Raw genomic sequence first — 23,273 nt, forward strand, 5'->3', positions numbered from 1 at the left:
GTGCATTTGGCAACCTTTTAATGTTTTCCACAATTTGATTTATTTCAGAATTATCTTAAATTGAATTAAAATTAAAACAGGTTTTTTGAGTATTTTTTAAGTGCATTTATATCTAGTGCAGTGCTTATAAAAACATGCCTTTTTGGAGTGTGTGTAATGCTTGGCTTTCAGTATTCCTGCTTGCAACTTTTTCAGTATTGATGACCATCTGTGTATCCAAATTATATCACAACACACTGACTAAATGTTAACATTAACATACTTACATTAGGTGTTGCACAGGCCCTGTCTTTAATCCATTTTCTTACACATGTTAAAGTAAACAAAAAAATACAAAACAACTTAATAACAGTGTTAATGATGTTGTTGTATTGCCCAAAGCGTAACATAGTCAATAAATGTTGTTTTATGTTTCCCTTTTCATGTTTACTGTATGCGGAGATGCTTTTCCACATGTAACTCCTTGAGAAACTGTGGTGGGATTGATCCTGCTCACTTTTTCTTGCTTTTTGATAGAAAGCTAAATCTGAGTGGACAGAATTTTCAAACCCCTATAACTGCCTCAGAGGTTTTACTGTGAAAATCTTTGTGAGTTCTCCTACACTAGATAGATATGTAGATAATAAATATCTAAGAAGTTGTTGTTAAACATATATATGTGTAAATGTTCATGCAGACATTGATACTGAGAAAAGAGACAGCAAACAAACAGTTACGGTCATCAGTTAATGGTTTAAAGCTCTACGCCTGGAGTGTTGAAATCACAGTTCTGTGAAGAAAAAAAAACAATAACTGTATCAAAGAGTTTCTTCATCCCATTAATACGCCAAAGAAAAAGCTTTAAGGAGCTTTAAATGCAGTTAAGATAAATGTTTATAATTTCCAAACTCTGTAAAATAATTTTCAAAACTGGGCACGTCTATAGCTCACCTGGTTGACCCATATGCCAGAAGGCTGGAGGAGCCTGGATTAGATTCTGCCCTCTTTCCTGTGTGTCATTCCCCCTTGCTCTCTGCCTTCAAGTCTACTCTCGAATGCCCTGTATAATAACCCCTCCCAAATTAATAATAAAGAACATTACTCAGAATATCTAATCATTATCCAGCCCTTAGCTTCATTTGGTTTAGAGTGTAGAAAAAAAATTGCTAACAAATGCATGCATAGCAAAGTATGCAGATACCCACTGATAATTAACATTCACAACAGAGCACTCAAATACTTGAATCAGCATAATTCTAGCCCCAGCACTTTCCAAACCCAAGAGCCCAGCTAAGAAAAGAGTCGTCTCTGTGAGTTGATGCTAAGACTACTCGCCCCTTCTCTCACACACTATAACCAATCTCACAACGGAACTGCTTCCAATCCCAAATCCCAAATCAAATGGCCTCCTCTGGGTGTGATGCAAGCAGTCCCCTGTCTGCGCATGGACTGCACATGTGTCTGATCTGTTGTTGAAGAACTGCTCTCTGTTCCCGGCTGAGTGCAGCCTGCATCTGTACAATGGTCACTGGTTATGGCTGCCTCTGTTGAACATGTCAACCCAGCATATCCCAGGCATATTCTGTAGGAGACATATCAGGACTAAATCCCGACCAAGGAAGTGGGATCCAGAAAGGCCTGCACTACTCTGGCAGTGTGGGGGTGGGACTTGCCTTTCTGAAACAGCCATAGGGTGGGGTGCTATGGCTGTGGCTAGAATGGACCAAGTACAGGTTGGAGCGCCTCATCTTGGTACAGTGTCCAGTCAGATTTCCACCAAGCGTATTCGGATCAGAGATGGTGCTCTCATGGACATGAAAGGCTACAGCAACAGCTTGAACCAGCATCCAGCATGCCAATAGCCTGGCCTCAGTCAGCTTCAGCCATGGCTGCTGTAAATTGAACCATTTCTGCAGTGTACAAGTTCATTTATATTCAGTGAGCAAATGACCAGTCCCACCACAGATTTAAATGAGGAACCTTTCAGAACTGAAAACTGCTCACAGAATGTGTTTGGATTTTGTTTGGACTCTTTCATTTCAATTGTCTTTTTTTTTTTTTTTTTAGCCATCCTTCCATTTCAGAAATAACAGTCCCAGCAGCAACTTCAAACTTCATGCTTCTTTGGGTCTCCAGCAATACACCAGCCAGTTGTGAAGTAGATTTTATAATTGGTTTTAGAGAAAGAACGCAGACTGTGAACATCATGGAGAAGTCCTGTCAGAGACTAAACCTAAGAGAACATCTCTGGTGAGACTTGAAAATGGCTGCGCACCAGTGCTTCAGATCAATCTATTGGAATGGTGAGCTTAATGGGAAAAACTTCCAAAAGAAGTGTTTGCCAAGCTTGTAGGATAATTTCCAAGAACACTTAAGAGTCTCATTCCTGCCAGTGGTGCAGGAATAAAAGACTTGAATACTGTAGACTGTTGTGTGTCGTGGATGAGAAAAAAAAAAATTGAATCCATTTAAAATGAGTATGTAAAAAAAAATATACACAACCTGAAAGTGTGGTAAGACTGCTCTGTGCCATACCTTACCTCCCTGTCTCCTTCATGCAGAGTCTGTCATCTAGTCTCCATTAGTCAACTCTCTACCAGCTATTTGTCCCAAGCAGATTTTATAGAGGACCCTGACCTCCAAGTGTGGCTACTGAGGAAAGAAAGCTTGGTGCCAGCTCTGATTGAAACCCCTCAGAACACAGAGAGCATGGCCAAGGGAAGTGATACTAGCTCCTTTCAGGTCTTGAGGTCAGCTAATCTGCTATGGCAATCAGAAAGGCAGCAGAACGAGTCAGAGGTACTCCGTGCGGGGCTGTCCAGGCCCTGGCATGGTAATGATGAAGTCAGAGTAGGACTGACAATCAGGGACAATATTTTAATGTCTCCTCTCCGACTATATCATTCTGATATAATATGGTATATATGTCCTGACATGCAGTTTGATGAAGTAGAATCGGATATGACTCGATTCTATTGATGCTGATCCTACTCACGTGGTAAAATACCAAGACGCTTGCCATTGTGGCTATGATGTATGGTTAATTTTGAATCTAACCTATATTACAGATTCTTTTTTCATTTGATATCAGTGGGAAATATTCTGGCGTTAAAAGCGGGCTGTTATTTGGTTTCGATGCCATGGACCGAACAGGAGTTGCATTTGAAATGTGCAGATAAAATGTCCTCACGGCGACACTACACGGTTTACATTGGCTGAAAGCGTCTTGGATATGCTGGCTTCTCTCAGCTACAACAAAGCAAACGAGAGAACAACACACAAAAGTCTGGTAAGCTGCATGCTGGCAGAGGAGCTTCAGTGCTCCTTGGCATAGATACTACAAATTTTCTTGATTGTGATGATATTGGGAGAGAGTCCCGTGTAATTTACATCCTCATCAAACCATTTAATGATAGCTTGTACTGTCATTAAATGCTTGTGTGTACGGAAATATCTTACTTTTTCCTCTTTTGAATGTCTTTAATATGTACGCATATGTATATTTCAGCTTCATTATCCTGCCAGAAGCTAATTTGACCTCATTGCATTTGAATTTTGCCACTGCCGGGGCTGTCGAGCGGCGTGTTATTGTTCGTGCCGTGTCTTCTATCAATGTGTTTGCAAACATGCACATGCAGGCCGTGATCACTAGACAATGTGACTCTGATTTCTGCCAGCTGCAACGGGTGTTAACAGTAGCAGTAATGTGTGGTAAAGTGGCAATACGCCAATAAAAAAAAAACAAGAAGATAGCACAAGCAATACATAATTTAGGACAGCAACAAAACAAAGACTTTTCTTTATGAGGGCGGGGATACGTTCCACATGTTTAAGTTGCCTTTTCTTTCTTTCTAGCCTCTTTTACAGTCTGTTCAATCGGTGAATATCATGGTGTTATTTCACCTTGTAGTTCTTCATAAACGTATGAACATTTAATGGAGGAGGGATTTATTGTAGTGCCATTAAGGTAGCAGCGGGGTAGGGAAAAAAAGCCTGTCTGCTATATATGTCCACTTTTTGTTGGACATCGTGCCTTTCTGATTCCACAATGCCAGCATCTTAATTAAAATCACACACTGGGGGGAGCAAGCTTTATGCCTGCTTGGTGTATTTTGATGTAAACAAACGTTTAGGTTGCAAGATTGTTTGAAGTTTCCCTTTTATATGCAGCACACAGGACATCTCAGTAGCACTCTCACCTCTGGAAATTAATTGATGGAGCCGCCTAGATAGAGCGTGAAGGAGGCAGGACACATGATGCCTAATTTCCAATCCAACTGTGGCAGACATTTTTGTTCTCACATACAGCTCTTTCAGGTAATGCCTAGAGGCTCCCCTCTCTCTCTCTTTCTTCCTCTCTCAAATACACACACACACACACACACACACACACACACACACACACACACACACACACACACACACACACACACACACACACACACACACATTGTACCTGCTAATTTGGCTGTGGCTGGCCATCTTGGAGAGGAGTTTTGCTGTCACCTCACACCTTGAAGGTCATGTGTTATTACAGTCCATTGTTGTTCCCTCCACTGCAACTGAAATGATTTCCCAGAGGCCAATTGCCTGTAATTTTGCTTAAAATGGAGAAAGGCACAAAAAGACTTGAAAGATACGGGGAAGTGCTTTATGAGGCAAATTCAAGTCAGTATTGTTTTTATATGCCTCTAGTCCGCTAACTTAATATCCACACCATTATACAAGCCACGCAGTGCACCTTTCAAATTGTGTATTATAGTAATAAATGTAATTCAATAGTTCACAAACAAAGACTACTGCTGTAATTGAATTGAGGGTACATCAGTAATATACAAAACTTCCAGGGATCCCAACACTTAGCTTAGATAAGAAGCAGAGCGGGTTTCACAGCAATCACAAGATTGGCTGATTTTCAGCACCTCCACATGCCGAAGTGTCTTTGGGCAAGAAATGAAGCCTCTCTGTGATGCTCCAGATGGCTGATAGATGAATGAAAGGAGAAAGCAAATGGAACAAAGTAGTTGTACACCTATTTGTTAAACAAATATTCTGTTACTGAGTCTATTGATTGTCCCAGTTTTTTCAGATATATACACAAAATATATCTGTCCTACTTTTTAGTCATACCTCTATATTAGCCCTGTTATACTTCACTTCATTAAATGACTTGCATCACGTTTGTGTGATTCTCACAGTGAACACCCTGAGAATCAGATTTCAAAGATAAATTTGTTCTGAGTATGAACGGCTTTTTAGGAAATTGTTTTTCATGTTTCAAATTGAGTTAAGCACCGATATGATGAGTAAGAGTCTCATACCCACAATAAACAGTCTGGATTCCAAAGTGCGCAAATTAATATGATTAAAGCGTAACTCTCTTATAGTTTGTGTCATCAAGTAATGCCATTCTCAGAGAGGCGAGAGGGATTCTGGTGTGACAAATGCTTCTAATATTATGAAATACATCCAGTAATTCAATGAAGGATGCATTTGCTGAATAACATCCCAACTTACATAATGAAGACGATATAAGGGCACTCAACCCTTTCTCTTGAAATTACTGGGCATGCATAGACTGTGGTTGTGTAATTACAATGTTCTGAAATCATTCATTAATACAAAGTTTGGCGTGCACATAGTTCTGTGATTTAATCTATTAAGCCTTGGATTTCAGAGTTAAATTGCTCTGCCGTGAAACCACTTTGAATTTTAATTTGTCCTTACACAAGCTGTTGTTAGCGTTTATGTCTTCTCTTCTCACTTACTTCGTCTGTCTCTCTTTGGTTTGGGTTTAATGAAGATTTTGAGGCTGGAGCTGATGATGAGTCTATTTCGCTGGACTTGATTCAGCTGTTTCTCCATCTGGCGTTTGAGCACCTGGGGTAAACCTTCCTCAGTACCAGTTTTTATATGCTTTATATTTCTCCTCTCATTTTTTTTTTCTTCTGCACTATCTGGTAGCTCTTACCCTTACTGTGTGTTTTAACCATAATATGTATGACTTATTTATAGAAAATAGCATGAGCTCTCCAGGGAACATCAGTAGCTATTTATGAATGGATTCAGCAAAGCGTAAACTGGATCTTAATGCATTTACATTACATGTGCTCGTCTAAAATTAGTCTAAAGGCTATTTAAGTTCAATTTTTGATTTGTTCCAACATGAATCTAAGTACTGAGCTCTGGAAACTTGCTTTGCAAAGTGAACCGCCTGAGAGGCCAGATTTGTTAACACAGTAAAGCACGGGGCTCCTCAGCTCTAATGAACACTACAGATGTGTCAAGCAGGGTAGGAGGGATATGCCAAAGGCAGTGTAAACATCAGCCAATTACCTGCCTGGATGACAATTCTTTACTCCTGCTTAGTACATACACGTGAAGAGGCCAGCACATGTTGTTGTGGGGGGATAGCAGCAGTGTACCGCATACGCTGATATCAACCACACATCTGCCATTAGGCACAATGCACACAAGCACACATTCTTTCACTGTTACTGGCACAGTTCAGTTGGTCTAAACAGTAGTGATGAGTCAAACAAGGTGAAGAAGAGAAAAAGAGAGGGTAAGAGAAAAATGTGCTGGGTGGTTCCTGATCTCAGCCTCAGGCAAGATTGGCTGATATGAAGGGCTGCCCTACCAGAGTCCAGATACTGTATAGTTTGGTTTTGTACTTTTTGTGAACGTTTTCTAAGAAATTTACTCAATGTACCTTTTGGAGCCATCTCTTCAGCAGTATACACCCTTTTAGGAGGAAGTCATGCTCCTAATAAGTCAGGTTTTTGCAAGCTGGTGTCACATGCTTTGATGATATGCAGATACATACACCTTTCACATTTATCAGAACCTTTAGCTCCTAAGATCAGTGCATTTTTACTACTCAAGATTTCTGATTCATTTGTTCACTCGCCAAAGAAAGAGAAGATAATCTTTAACAAAATGATGCATCCAAATGAAAAGTGGTTTAAATAGTTAATAAATTTAGGTTTTAACATTTGATGCCACTGCAGGGCAAGACACAATTAGATTAGGTTGCAAGAGGACTGAAATCAACTCAGTCCTGTATATATTCTCAAAAATGGAACATATATATATACATATCACCTGCTTTTCATTTTTCTCTTCTGTATTGTCCTCTGTGAACGAGTTCCTTATACATGCACATGTGGAATAAGTAAAGCTGAACATCCAACTAAGCATTGGATTTTCATCAAATGAGATGAAAAAGCAGAGAAGCAATTCTTTTGCATAGTTTATCCTGTTTTCCTGTCTGGATGTAGCAGTTATATTTCATTTAAAGTGCCTGAAAGGCAGCATAGCTTTCATTTGGTGTGGTCAGACAGTAATGCATGGTGACAGGTCTTGACTGAGGGGAGTTCATTATAATGCAGTATAAAATATAAGAAATCAATGTTAGTGATGCCTGGATTCCCACCAAAGAGTAATACAATGCTGCAGCAGTCCCCTCGCTTTCATCGTCACAGTGCAGTGCATTTAAAAATGGAGAATGTGACAGTTGTTACAGGTAAATTTAAGTAATGTCGCTGACAAATGCTCCTTGAGTAAATTACAGTGTGCTTATCAGTGTGGAAAGGATGATTGCAGAGATTCATCTGTTTGAATTCAGTGAGCTATTATTGCAGGAAATGCAGTATTTGGTCCTGCAAGTGAAAGTGGAGCCAGTGAGTGCGCTATTGAGAGATATCCGATGTGACAGCTAAAATATCACTGACAGAAGGAACATGCCTCTCTGGAGTCCATAATCATTTTTCAGTGTAATATGTGGTGATTCCGATATTGTGTAAGTCTGTTTTGTGCTCCTAGGCAGAACAAGGGCACCGCCGACTCAAGGGTGTCCGTACTTTATGATGCAGAAAGCCTAAATCTCATTACCTTTGAGTGCTGTAATGCTGAGACATAAGTTGACAGAGCCTTTGCTGTGTGTGAAGCCCAACACACCCAGAAACAAAGTGGCCTGGCTTTATTCTACTGGGACTAAAGCCAGTGCTCATCGAAGCCTCCCAAGGGTTTAAATTAGATACACCCATGGCCTCTGAAACCCTTTCTTTTCTACTGCATAGGGTTACACTGCATCTCCAGTGGCAGGTCTTACTTAAAGCCCAACCCACATACTGTACTAAGACATGAGCTATCTTTGAAAATAACCTTGAGAAAGTAGGGCTGAAGGGGAGGGTTTTGGTACACTTGATTTGTCTCCTCTATAATAAGACTACATGATTTGGCCTCTCCAGAGAGCCCATCAGAGCTTTTGAAGCTGAATGCAGCCTCCTAAAACTGTTAGGGGGCAACAGTGCATTAAGGGCTTGGCTTAATACTGCACACTTATGAAAATGTGTGGGTGACAAGGAATGTTATTAAACTGAGAAATAGTTATATTTTTACAATGATATAACAGTAACCAGTGACAGTAACAGTATGCTCTGTCTTCATAAGGAGGACTATTTTAAAGAGAAGGTTTTTAATAGGTTTTTGGGGGATTCTTTAGAGATATGTAAGTCACCAGTCAACATTCAAGCCTCCTTATAATGGCAAACAAAAAAAAACTATAATTTTTCTGAGATTGTGTTTTCTGTTTTAGATAGTTTATTACACTTCATATGTTGTGCACATGCCTGTAAATAAACTGCCCGTACTATGAATACTAATGCCCCCGCCCCTCTAACACCCCACTATACACATGCTTTCTTCTGTCTATCAGAGCTGCCCTGTGGCCAGCACTGCTGTCAGGTCTGTGACGCTGACTCATGGTATAGTTAATATTTCATGGCAAGCGTCACAGACCTGACAGCACTGCTGTCAGGTCTGTGACGCTTGCCATGAAATATTCACTATACCATGAGTCAGGTTCTGACTGCAGGGAGAGCTCTGCTTACTATCCTGTTCCCACATCAGACCTGGCTAAAATAAGTTACTGTTCACTTTGATCCTCTGCAAGCCCTCCAGACTACAACCTGTCTTTTCCCATGCTAAGCTATTTCCATATACATCGCTGCTTTTCTGTGATACTATGTCGGCATCATACTTATATCTTACTTCAAAAGTGACTAGTGCCTGTGTTAGCGCATTCCTGAATGGGTGGAAGAAGAGGATATTGTAAAGCAGCTAAAGAAGCTTTCCTAGCATGAAAGTAACTGTGTTAGCCCTTATAACTTGTTTATGTCCAGCCCATCTTCTTGTTGCTGAGTACATTTGCTAAAGAGGTGCCTAAGGAGCCGCTCATGATTAGTGGCAGAGTATGTACAGTATGTGAGAGGCGTGATGTTGGTTCAGGGTCTCAGCGGTAAAGAGACCATAAATTACCAGATACAAAGAACATCATCCCCCTCAGCAGCAGTGATTAATCTCACTTTAGGCTTTTAACTCTAGAGCTGGGTAGCAGCATGTTCTTAAGTCGGGCGGCATTTGCCTGGCCATTTATTCATTAAAGGGCCCCAAAGAATATCTGCAAACACCTCAATTGCTGTCTAAAAAGCAGCTCTTATGTTTGGCTCCTCATCAAATCCACTACCACATGGTATTTAAGTGGCATCATGTATTTGAAATTCACACTGAAACTTTGGCATAGACAAGCATAGGCTTTTTATGGACAATGCAGCGTGACTTTTAGTGGTAGACTATTTGTGTCACTGATAAGCAATATTGTACATGAATGCTGTCATGTTGCTGGTGAATGGTAAATTAAGACCAAATACGCTTGGACACTGGTGCACTTTTTGTTATTTTATCTCTGTGCCCAAACATATTAAGGTTAAAGTTATATGACGAATATGGGCTTAAAGGGCAGACTTTCAGCTTTAATCCAAGGGGTTGAACAAAAATATTTTGTTACTCATTGAGGGAATTGCAGACATTTGTATACACAGTCCAGTGTTTTCAGGGGCTCAAACGAAACACATAATGTTCACTCACTTTATAATGAAGCTTGCAAAAGGTCTGGAGGTGATTCAAAATGTGTCAGTTTGGTAAAGAAAAGGTCAGAGCCTGCAAAAATTAAACAGTCAGGGAGATATCAGGAACATTAAAAGTGGCCAAATCTGCAGTTTGCTGCATTTTGAGAGAAAAAAAAGAGAAAGCATTGTTAAATTGGGTATCATTAAAAATGCCTGGGGACTCATTTACAAAAGAACCCACAGGATGTGCACACCTACATGTAGTGTTGACATATGCACACATAAATCAGCCTCATATCCTGCCCTCTAAACCTTAAACTGTCACACTTCATGTTTATGCTTATATTTGAGGCTGCTGATTAAAGGTTCTTCAAATTGCATTGTCCTCTAGTAGTAACTGTCATTATTTGTATGTTTAAAGCAAGGTGCTCACAATCTCCTCTCGAGTTTGTTTCTCATAATTTCCAACTTTTGCATAATAAAGTGGTGTGTGCCTCTTTCGTTTTGTGCAAAAGCTACATTTATAAATGAAACCACCTGAATCACAACACTGGTGGATGATCACTGGATGTCCAAAATGTCTTGGTATGTTGAAGCATTAAGAGTTCCTTTCACTGGAACTAAGGGGCCGAGCCCAACTCCTGAATAACAACCCCACACCATAATACCCCCTCCACCAAACTTTGCACTTGTAAGGCTTGGCTGCAGCTGCTGGCCCACTCCATGAAGCTCTTTACACACTGTTCTTGAGATAATCTGAAGGCAACATGAAGTTTGGAGGTCTGTAGCGACTGACTCAGCAGAAAGTTGGAGACCTCTGTGCACAGCGTGCCTCAGTATCCGCTGACCCCACTGTGATTTTACGTGGCCTACCACTTCGTGGCAATCACTTCCACTTTGTTATAATACCACCAATGGCTGGCTGTGGAATATTAGTAGCAAGGAAATTTCACAACTGGAGTGAATATTATTGTCAAAGTTTACAGTGCAGAGAAAAGTTAACAAGAGCAAAAAATAAATAAATAAATAAGAAGAAAAGAAAAGAAAAAAACGAAAAGAAAAAAACAGTCTGCAGAACAGAAAGGATGGATTCGATTTTGCCAGGAAAATATCTGAAAACAAAAAGCGAGGCTGCCTCTGGAACAGCATTCTTTGAACAGGTGAAACAAAGTTCAGCCTTTACAAGAACTGTGGGAAGATTAAAGTGTGAGGAGGCTGAAAGACTTTGAAAACCTAATTTTCTTTCAAAATGAAGATTTCTTTGTTTTCCTAATTCAAAGGAGGAATATACAAAACAAAACACACACACACACCAAAAAGAAAAAAAAAATCACAATCAGCACTGTCTATGTGCATCAGTATCAGTATTAGACTTTTTTCTGATACGCTCCTTTCATTATGTCCAAACAATATCCTTCCCCCACCTGAAAAAGAAGAAAATGTTGATTTTGTCCTGTTGTTGTTACTCTGTCAGTGTTGTTAATCCATAGGGTTTGCTTATACTATTATTGCCTCCTGTTTTATTCATTTAGAATAGAATCTTTATTGTCATTGTACACGAACGTTCACCTAACAGTTTTCAGTGTGTTGTACTCTAAAAACAGTGCAGGCAGAAAGTTCTGCAAGGACAAAAGGGGAGCACCCGGAGGCTTCACAAACAGTATATTTGTTGTCCAAGACAGTGGACTAATGAATACTTTAGGGTTAGATTGAGGCAACCTTCAGCTTCTTTACAAAATGTCCTCTACCTTGTCAGTCCCCATTTGTGAATTGGCAAACTGATCAATAGAATTCCTTCATTGTGTTTCTGTGAGCAGCTGTGTGAGCAGAAATACTGGCTAATCTTGCTAATCTTTTGGTCTGTTGTGATATACGCTAATGTCAAGACATAAAAATTGATTCTGTTTTTTAAGTCTAAGCCTTTATGAAGAAGAAAAGCTTCTATTTATTTATTTATTTCTAGCTTAAAAGTCAAAACTTTTAAAGAACATTGTGCCCTTCCTTCCTTCCTTTTTTTTTTTTTTAATCCTATGGTCTACTGTGGCTGATATTGACTTTCAGAAGAAGAACGTCAATGAAGAAGAAAAGACGGCGCTTTGCATGCTTGTGACATACAAAAAGACACTCTAGCTATGAGAGCAGAGAGGGTGGTTATTGAACCTGGCACTTTCATCACTGGAGAATTGAGAGAGAATTGAGATGTTAGTGCATGCTGTTAACAGACACTCCTAATCAATGATGGACAAACACCAGCAATTCCCAGCGGGGACTTTGACCATGCAAAGACATCTTGTGATGTCCCTCTGAGCAGAAACAAAAGACAACAAACATTTTGAAGCACATTGTCTTTTTTTTTTTTTAAATTGCTCCCCAGATTGAGTATACAATTAAAACTCTACAGAGGTTAGTAATTTGATTTGATTATTAAACCATTCCCAAACTTGTTTGAATTCTTTAATAGCACATAATTATATAAGTGTCCTTATATTTGAATGGCCCTAATGAATGTAATTTGGAGCAGTTCTCCTGGCATCAAGACGCTGCACTGTTGTTCTTTCAACACCTGCTGCCCTTGGGAGAAATGAGAAGCCCTTTCCAAAAATGGTCTTCTAATAGAACCAATTAACTAGTTTGACAAGATTTTATAGCAGTCACCAGTAAATGGTGATTGGGTAGCACTTAGAGTCAATCAAAGAGACAGGCAACTGGAAGCTAAAAAACCTTTAAACGTTAGCCTTTAGATGGACTGATGGCCATTACAAAGTGGATTGGAGGAAAAAGTCATCTCTACCAGTGAAATACAGTTTTATGTAAAAATGGTTTTTTTTTTTATCTTCTTCTTTTCTGTCTACTTTTTCATCTCTGTGGCAAAAGCATACAGTAATGTGCAAAAGGCTTGACCCACACCTCATTTCTTTACATATTCTGCTGGGAAAATGGGAAATTTACTTAAATGTGCAAACACATTGTTAATTGAAATATAGTACATGAGTTTGTACAGTCCTAACAAGCTTGAAAGTCAATATTCGGTGTGACCACGTTTATTCTTCAACACAGCCTGAGTGCTCTGAGGCAGCTTTCTTGTCATTTCTCCAAGTAGTCTTCAGGAACAGTTCTCCAGGCTTCTTGAAGGAAATTCAAAGTTCTGTAGACACTCACTGTTGTACCTCTCTCCCGACCTCCTCTGTATATACTGACAATGATTTGAATGATTAAGCTTCATGAAAGTATTGACGGGCATCTCAATCTTATAGGTGAAACAGGTAGCAAACTGAAATGCCAAACGTGCCACCACCTACAGGTTGAGACATTAATCACCTTGTATTCTTCTGATAAATCCCCCCTTTTTTCCACCTCTCTCCTTTTTCCCCCTTGTGAGCATGTGTGCATGGTTCTCAACGACATCCCACCCTGAACAGCGATCCTCCTTCAAAGCAGGCAAAATGCACCACAATGAAATCCAGAAATCAAACACTCAGGCAAGGACAGAGAAACAAGCAGAAACAGCAACAGGCAGTGTGATGGCCCACCCCATGAGGGCACCCCCAATCCCATCAAGGCCACCAGAATCACCAGAGCCTGAACACCAGCCAACCCAAGTGGCTGCAATCTACAGCAAAGATCAAGCTGCAGTGGACACCAGCATGCTGAGCCAGAAACATGCAGGAAGACTTCCACCAGTGGCCGAGGCCCCCGCCAAGACCCAACAGAGGGCAGACAGCACATCCTGGTCCCACCCAGGCAGCATGGACAGACAGAAAGGGGAGCCCACAGCACCGCAGTACAAATTTGCATTATGATAAAGTCTGGCTCCTTGGAAGCAAAATATAAAAAAATGAGGGGTGGCTCAAGACTTTTGTACTGGATCAACAAATATTTTTATTTAAATATATTTTGTCACACATAAAGTACAGTACCAGTCAAAAGTTTGGACACACTTACCCACTTACCAAGTTTCCAGTCAAAAATATCAGGTTTGACCACCAGGTGTAGACAGCAGCAGCAAATCTCCCATCTATGATTTATTTTATTTTATTTTAATTTACATCCCTCTCTTTAAACTTGTGTTTCACAAATTTGCACTTTATATAATCTGTAAAATAGGGCAATAAAGTTCCCTCAGAGAAGCTGGTGAATTGAAGCAAAGACGTGCATTAGAACAAAGAAGTGATTAAAACTCCTCAGAACTCCAAAGCATGCCAAAAAAAAAAAATTAATCTACTGGTACCCTCTGAAGGTAGCGGACTTTTATGCTTACACATAGCATGATGAAACTAAAGCAGAAAATACATAAAAAAGCAACAGAATAAATATTTCTGACATAAAAAATGCCAATTCATTCCTGCAAAATCAGCACTGTTTGTTCGTTTGTTTTTTTGCCCCTTTCACAGGTAAAGGTAAAAAAAAAAAATCTCTGTGTAAATATTCTCAGATGCATTCAAAAAACATAAACATTGTATGGTGTGTACTTCTTTTAACTAGTATGCATGAGAATCACAGTTGCAATGATCAAGGTCAGCTCTCATCCTCCAGACATGATTTTTCTTGTCGGTATTCCAAGCACCTCAGAAGATGCTGGCAACACTTTTTACTTGGTAGATACCTCCCCGACCCAGTAGGGCACACGGATGAAACACACACTGAATAGTCGATTGTTCCAGCCTATGGTCAGCATTCCACATGCGTCCCTTCAGAGCTAAAAGCTCTTCCTCTGCTCTCCTTTTAAGCCCGCTGACAGGAAGGATGTGATATTGCACCTGGCCTCTTTCAGGGCTCCCTCCCCCTTCGCCTCTGCTTGTCATGGACCTGCTCCACCACTCTACACTAATTGTTCATTCCTTCTCTCCTACTTATTCCGCTCTGACACCTCCTCCCTGCAGAGATCCTGTGCTCACGCCTTAAGAAAAGAGGACAACTCGTTATTCAAACTGTTAAATAGTTCATACGCAAAACAGCTCGGCACACTAGGATGCGGAAAGACAAACCTGCTATAAATTAGCTTTGATCTGGGCAGCGGTTCAGCGCAGCAGCCCTTACTGAGGCCTGAGTGATGAACATAGGAGTCCTCAATAAGTCTGTGTTGTTTAATGAAGCCAATCAGTGGGGAAAACCCTGGAAAATATCTTAATCAAACCTCATTTTCTTACATAATGACTCCCTGTGGGATTTCCAGGTCCTGGCCTGATGCACCTGATGGGTCTCACTCCAAACCTGGCTTTTCTAATGAGCATGGGCTTGGTTGAAATGTGACCTGGTAATCTGTACTCATTAAATCAAAAAAACAAAACAAACAAAAAAAAACCCCACACAAAATAAGGTTTGTTCAGGTTTTTTTTTGCTAAACATTTGAAAGGTAGTTTAAAATTTTAAGCTACAGCCAAAGTAAAAAAAAATAACTCAATCTTATTGAAATTGCTGAACAACCAAACATTTGATCCTCTTTTAAACAGCATCTATGTACTCAAACAAATTACTTAAAATTCATGTGTCTTTGCCACAGTAGCAAAAACATTGTTCAAGTGCCTTATAAGAATAGCTTCCTGCACCATTGCACAACCGTTGTAATAATGCAAGTGGGTAATTAATTCTGTTTGGTGAATCACAGTATGTATCATATGTCATAAGTCAGTACTGATATAATCTGTCACTTTTAATTGTGCATCCTCCACTTCATCCAGATGCCAGGATAATATTTAACATTAATTAAGTAAAGAGCAACTAAATGTAAAGTTGCAATTTTCTAATTATTTCTAAATCTTTGTATTAATTGTCTGTGAACCTTCTGTCACATATGAGAATGATTAAGGATTTATTATAACATGGCCTGTCAGTGCTTAGCCTGTGTACATACGTGCAGTGGATCAATGCTGATTCTCCACCAGCATGGAGCCTGGCCTTGTCATGTGGATGGGGGGGAATGCAGGGAAGGAGCGGGCAGATTAAAGCGGCTTTGTCTGTGCGTAAGTGGATTATCAGCAGGTAGAGTGCTCCCTGTGTTTCTGCAGCAATTGTGTTAGTGCACTTCCTCCCTGGCCACAGAGAAGACCATCTGCCATTTAGCTCTGATGGATGGTCCCGACCAAACGTCAGTCTCCTCCACGCCGAACACCTGCTGAATCCTGATCAGACATTTGGCTCATATTAGCAAAGCCCATCGCTTTGTCACGATAGCATCCACGTCTTGCTGCTGAGGTTCAAACAGCAACAACTGTGAACAAACACACATTTAAACCTGTAAAACAAGGTAAACAGATTCAGGTGCTTAATCCACATGGCACTGTTCCAACTCATACTCCACCAGGCAAACATATAAACAAATCTCATTATGGATGGCATAATATGCATTGTTTATTATATCAGTGAACAGACTGTAATATTTTGACTGGCATCAAATGGACGAGGCTGTGCCAATTTCTAACAGGATTGTGTGTTTTGAAGCAGAAGCTCACCCAGTGATGAAGTACAGTACGTCTACTCCTTCACATGAAAGTGAGAGAGAGAGAGGCAGACCTACAAAGAAAAGCAGAAGGGGAGAAGCAGAATTAATATAAACTGCAGTACATCGAGAGGACCCTTACTGTAAAGTTAAAATATCAGATTATACAAAGAATATCAAAGAGATACTGTTAGCCCACAGATGAGACCAGTGGATCATTCAGGTAGACGGTAGAAAATTCAGAAGAGGAAGCGATAATGGCCTTTCATGTGACAAGCCAGGAGACATAAATAAAGAAAAGAAAACTTACATATTTTTAGAAGAGAGAAAACATTTCAAAGCTGAGTCCTTTGATGACAAAAAGATATCTCAGGTTGTCAAGTGACCATCAACAACTGCGAAATAAAAACGAAGAATTTACAAATGGAAATTTCTTACCAACCAAACTTTGATGGTACATTTGAGTTTTGAAGTACAGAGTACGATACAGTTGTAGCTATTGTACCGCTCGACAGCTTATTTGAATATGTAAAAAAATAAAATAAAAATACTGCACGAGCATACATAGCTCACACATTTTGCAGGATTACTTATGATTGCGTGAATCGATGCATTTCGCCAATAGTGGTAAAATATATGATATGAAAAAGGTTTTCTGCTCTCGTGCACTGTATTGAGGTCCTGTCATCCAAACACGGCTGTTAGAAGATAACAGGAAAAGCTCTAAGGTGTTACGATAATGTTTTCTACAACTGTCACACTGATTAACGTCTTTCAGATTATCCCATATATAATACATTTCCAATTTTCCCTTTAAAGGTATTTTTTTTCTATCAAAAATCCTCAAATCCTATTTCCCATTAAGACATTGATATACACTGATACTCAACAGGGACTATATATGTGGTGACTCGGTGTCAGTCACAGAACAAAAAGAGGTTTTGTTGCAGTTTGAGGGCTATTGAACCTTTCAGTGTGGCAAGCATTGCTCTCAGGCCGATCAGAACCCCTGATAGCTACCAAAAGGTACAGAGAAGAAAGAACGCGTCTTCTCCTGACAACCTCCTTTTACCACTTGTCACTTTATCATCGTCAAGGCTGACAAGGAATAAACGAGGACACACCAAATGCAGGGGAAACAGAAGCCGCATCCTCGGTGACACACATGTTATTGGCTGACGGTCCTGTTTTGCTATGAGTAAGTTGATAATTTCATGCATGTGCATTTTAAGATTGGTGACAGCTGGATGCACACTCTGGATGTGATAGTGAGATGGTGGCGCCTTTTCAAAAATGGGATTCCATTATGTTGATTTGATGTAGTGTGTAATTGCAAAGGAAATTTCAACTTTCAGAGATGGACGTGGATTTAAGGGGGAGTTTGAACAAAACTGGTGTATTTGTGTAAATACTTTTTAACTAAGCTTTTTAAAGCTGAATGTTTTTAGTGTCCAGGCTACGTCTGCAGATGCATGCTTTGTGCAAACGTGCTTATTTATTGTCCTCGTTGTTAATAAATGAACTGATGCATCAGAAAAAAAATATACAAATGTGACACCAACAAATCTTTCAAAACAGCATATTATTGGTATGCCTGTGATTCTTGACAAACAATGGTATGAACTAACATGACTAAGAAGAAAAACAGATCTTGGCAGGTAGCAGTGTGGCTGCTTAACGAGACGTATATTTGGCAAATCAAGTGTGATATTCACTCATTTTTGCCCATTAGGTACTGTTAGAGTAATCAGGTATGAGCATTTTTCTGCCCTCCAGCTTCATTGGGTGGTAATGAGCATCATTACAGCTTATTGCAACAGAATGAGGCAAAAAAAAAAAAAAAAACAATAATAAGAAAAAAAAAGGCTTTGTACCTGTCTGATTTAGCAACTTGCTAACTTACTCGAGCATTTCTCCGGGGAAATACAGGTGAGGTGTGGAAAAAAATGCTGTAAACTAAGAATGCTTTCAAAAATGGTGGTTTTAATAGTTTATTTTCAATTAACAAAGTCAATGAACAGTAGAGAAATCTGAATCAAATCGATATTTGGTGTGCCTTTGAAACAGCTTCAATTCTTTTAGGTACACTTGCACACAGACTTTGAAGGAACTAGTAGGTTGTTTCAAACATCTTTGAGATCTAACCACAGATCTTCTGTGGATGTAAGCTTCCTCAGATGCTTCTGTCTCTGTTTGTACTCCCAGACAGACTTGATGATGTTGAGATCAGGGCTCTGTAGGGACCATCACTTCCAGCTTGTTCTTCTTTACATGATGATAGCTCTTAGTCACATCGGCTGTATGTTTTGGGGTTGTTGTCCTGCTGCAGAATAAATCTGGGGCCAATCATACACCTCCCTGATGGTATTGCATGATGCATCTGCCTGTATATCTCAGCACAGAGCACACCATTAATCCTGACCAATTCTCCAGCTCCATTTGCTGAATTGCAGCCCCAGACTTGTAAGGAACCTCCACCATGCTTCCCTATTACCTGCAGACACTCATTAATATACCGCTCTGCAGCCATTCGGCAAACAAACTGCCTTCTGCTGCAGCCCCATATTTTATTTCATTTGGACTCATCAGTCCAGACCACCTGCTGCAATTTTTCTGCACCCCAGTTCCTATGTTTTTGTTCAGTTACTATAAGCCGCTTAACCTCGTTTCTGAGGTATGGCTTTTTGGCTGCAATTCTTCCATGAAGACCACTTCTGGCCAGACTTCGCTGGACAGTAGATGGGTGTACCTGGATCCTACTGCCTTCTGCCAATTCTGAGCTGATGGCACTGCTGGACATCATCCGATTTTGAAGGGGAAATAAGGTTGGTACATTTTTCATCTGCTGCTTTCCTCGGCTGACCACTGCTTCCACAATCCACAATGCCTGTAACTTTGTGCTTTTTCCAGAAGAGCTTGAACAGCACATCTTGGAACGCTTGTGTCTTGTCGTCCACAACCTCACCATGGTAGCAGAGTCTGGCTGTTCCTCACCCAGTTTTAAGCCTCCTACACAGCTGTTAATGTCTCTGTTACTGACTGTGTTTCAACCTGCACATCTGAAACTGATGATCATTAGCACCTGTTTGGTATAATTGGTTGATCCTTAAATAAACATAAACAAGTATTTATATTTTTCAAAGCATTCTTAGTTTACAGCATTTTTCCCACACCTGCCTAAAACTTTTGCACACTGCGTGTTTCTTGAAACTGTTAGTGTTGAATAATTGCTATCTAGTTTTTTCTTTCTTTCTTTCTTTCTTTCTTTTTTTTTTTTATAAATGCACAAAAGGAGAATCAGTAGAAGTACCAAAATGTACACCATTATTATGTTTACAGTTGTTGGCTAGCTGTATTAGCACTAACATTGCAGAAACTTTAAAAATAAAAGCATCAGCCGTCTTTTACTTCATTAAGCTGGAATTTTAAAGAACTCTACTAGGAGACGTTCTTTAGCATATTTGCTTCATTAAACAGAGATTTGCATAAAATGTAAAATAAATATCTGTTTTTGTTCCTGCCAGGGTAATTATGATTACAACCAAACAACAAAAGATGGCCGTCTCTGCGTTCCTCTTTACCAGGCCTCTTCCAGGCATACAGAGTTTAGTGTTACAGTTAAAACTGACATTCAGATCAGACCATCTGAAGCACCTGTATGCCTCCAGTGAGCTCCGTCTATGCATCTTTACATGCAGGAACGATGGAAAGATACTTGCGAGGCTGGGTGATCTCTAAATAGGTCTGCTTTTAGATTCAGTCACAACAAAATAAAGGTACTAAACACATCCATCATGATGTGAATATTAACACATGAAAAATGTTTTCATCTGGAGACAAACCCCAAACCAGAAGGTGAATGCAGAGAATCCTTACAGCACTGTGGCTTCCAGCTGTTTCTGCAGCTCTGTAAACCTGGTCACCCACATTCACATAATAAATTCTTCTCCTTCTATTCATTTCCAAATCCTGTTTATTCGACCAGCCTGTGAGAGAGATGTGTTTTATTCAGTCCAGCTAAACAAATAAGTCTGTTATCCGCGGGGACAGAAATATCCACTCATTGATTAAATTTAGCTTTCTTAGCAACAGCTAGTTACTTACCATCAACCAAAGTGCCCTCCCTGATGGGAGTGTGCAGAATTAAACAGCACCATCAATTAAATAAAACAAGCAATACGAAATTCAAATAGGAGGACATTAAGTAGCATAATGAAAATATACTTCTTTGTGTAGCTAAAATTATGCTACTATAACACCAATCAGTACATTTTTACATCCTTCTGATCAGACAGTGTGTAGTGCACATTATACCTCCAGTCAGCTCAGTCTGTGTGGCTGAACCACAGGTAACTGCAGGACCGAGCAGGCCTACTTTAGTTACAACAAGCTGAAGACAAAGTTCAGGAAAAAACAGACCAGAAGGTGAGTGTATAGATTCCTTACAGCACTGTGGAGCTCAGTAATCCTGGTTACCCGATAATAATAAACTTTAACTTCAACTTTAGCAGTTCTCTCACGCTTGTCATGCTTATCTGGTGCAGCAAAGTGATTGTAACTCTCTGCAATCAATCCTGCAGTGGAGGTCTCCTGTCTCACAAGCTTGAAGTTCACCTTATACCTGTCTGCCACTCGGTCATAACTTTATATCTTTACCATAGCCCTCAATTCACCTCTCACTGCCTCAGGCATTTATGTTTTCAAATCCAAAACAAAACAACCACCGTGGCCATTTTGGTCTTTGACCACCTGCTGTGCGTTTCACTGCCCTTCCCGTGAGCACTGGGGCACTCATTAACTGACATACACACCCACTGCCTATAGACAGGTGGAACTGGCTTACCCTCTACCCTGTTCTCGCTGTGGTGGGTTGAAAAGAAAACTGTAATTTCATCGCAATTCTGATTTCAAGTCATCACAGAGAATCCGTGAACCTTTTGAAGTCAGTATTTAATCTCTGAATGCTTGCTAAACCACAAGGGTTCTTGCTGAATGGTAAGAGTCACACCCAGCCAGACACTGAAACCAAAGGGATCTGGGTGAAAAAAAAAAAAAAAAGCCTTCCCCTTCCTCTTTCTCCCCTTCCATCCCTATTTGACCCAGTGCTGCTTTCATCTTCTTCCTCCCAGTACAAAGTGAATGCTGTGCTGCTGCTGGGATCCAGCCAGCCAAGGAAGGACTCTACCATGCAGACACTACACACAACACTCCCTCCACCCACCCACCCCACCCACACACACCCTGCCTCAGCTCTGCCTTGCTCTTCTTCCTCTCTCTGTCTCTCTTTCCCCAAGCTCATAAATGCCCAGGCTTCCATTTTACAGAAAATACATTTTGCCGTAACTGCTGTGCTGTTCGTTTTTCTGGGCTGCAGGATTACAGGTTATATCCAGGCCTTCAGATATACACTGGCAGACTAGTGTCCCACTGACCCTCCAAAGCCTGCAATTTAGCACAGATATTTATGGAGCGAGGAGAACACATCCTTCCCCCCCCTGCCCCTCTCTGCTTTCATGATGCTGGACAGCCGCAAAGGCGTTCATACTTGTGCCTCAGCCCTTCCCTGCACGGTAAGCATGGCACTTTCTCTGTGAGTCACAATCCTATTACCCCTCTACGGCCTCATGGTGGGGCGATAAGAGCAGCCCGGTGCACTGCAAGAGTGGCAGTGCTGAGCCGCCTTTAGCTGTGGTAGGTGGCTTAACCATGAGAAGAATGCTCATCAGAGCTTTCAGTGGGAATTAGCTTTTTCAAAGATGTGTGCATGTTTGTTAAATATGAAACTGCATGGAGAAAAATTAAGTGGAATATGGCTGTCAAACACCTGTCGCATAAAGATAAAAATAAACAGGTCCGCATACAAATATGCATTTTAAGTGTCATTTTCAGTGCGATCTGAGGTTTTTGTACGTGTTTGATACCATCTCAAACTGGGGAAAGGGGGGGGGGGTTAATTTGCTTTACTTTTCACTTTTAAAAACACTGCACATGTAACGGAAATACTGTGCAAAACATATTTGTGCAATTTTTGCTCAACTTTTAAATCGACATCTAAACTCTTATGTACAATCAAAAGTAAAACTGCATCTCCTCCTGACTTGAAACTTGTAACAGCAGGTTGCTGGTCGACTCATAAAGCAGAGGAAAATCTAAATCCTGTTTTTATCGTTCACGTAGACAGTGTTTGAGTGGATCTGAGGGGAGTTTTTAGACATAGAGACAAGTGCACAAACAGTGGAACAAAGTGTGAGACTATGTCTATGCAAAAATCAATTTCTGTGCAAAGCACTGAATGATACAGTGGACTGTACCTCATCATGGGCTCACTTCTGTTTTGTGCCACAGGGAGCAGTGTTATAAATGTATTAAAAGCAGACTGCCTATCTCATCTTCCAATCACCAACCGTGAGGAAATTAATGTGACCTAACTGAAGCTAGTTCTCTTATTTCAGGTGTCTATATGCTATCTTGGGTTTCCCTCTATTCCCTCTGTTTTGGAAATACACCAAACTGCACAAGACATTGATTACTTTGAGATATCTTAGAACAATGTATGTGACGTCCCTGTCCATACCACTGTAAGTTTTTAATTGCAGCTGACCTGGGGATTCTTTATAACATATCTAAGTGTGAGAGTGCTGACAGTGCTCTTAACTATCTCATCAAAACCATATCTTTCCTCTGAACCCTCCCTCCTCAGTCAGGCCTTTATGTGAGCATCAATCTCTGTTCAGCCGTGTACACTGTGCCTAATTATTGCACAGGCCAGCATGGGAAGCAGAAGCGGAGCCTCCACCATATGACTGTAACCCTGTCAGAGCAAGAAAAAGGGAATAGAAGGAAATGGGTGGATAATTAGGAATCTGGTCAGTTTTCCGTTTCCACTTTCGCTCCTCTTCTTCTCACCCTGCTTCATCTGCATGTTTCAGAAGGCTTCACCAATTACT

The sequence above is a fragment of the Archocentrus centrarchus genome, chromosome 15 (assembly GCF_007364275.1).
Source record: "Archocentrus centrarchus isolate MPI-CPG fArcCen1 chromosome 15, fArcCen1, whole genome shotgun sequence".
In the NCBI taxonomy this organism is placed as follows: Eukaryota; Metazoa; Chordata; class Actinopteri; order Cichliformes; family Cichlidae; genus Archocentrus; species Archocentrus centrarchus.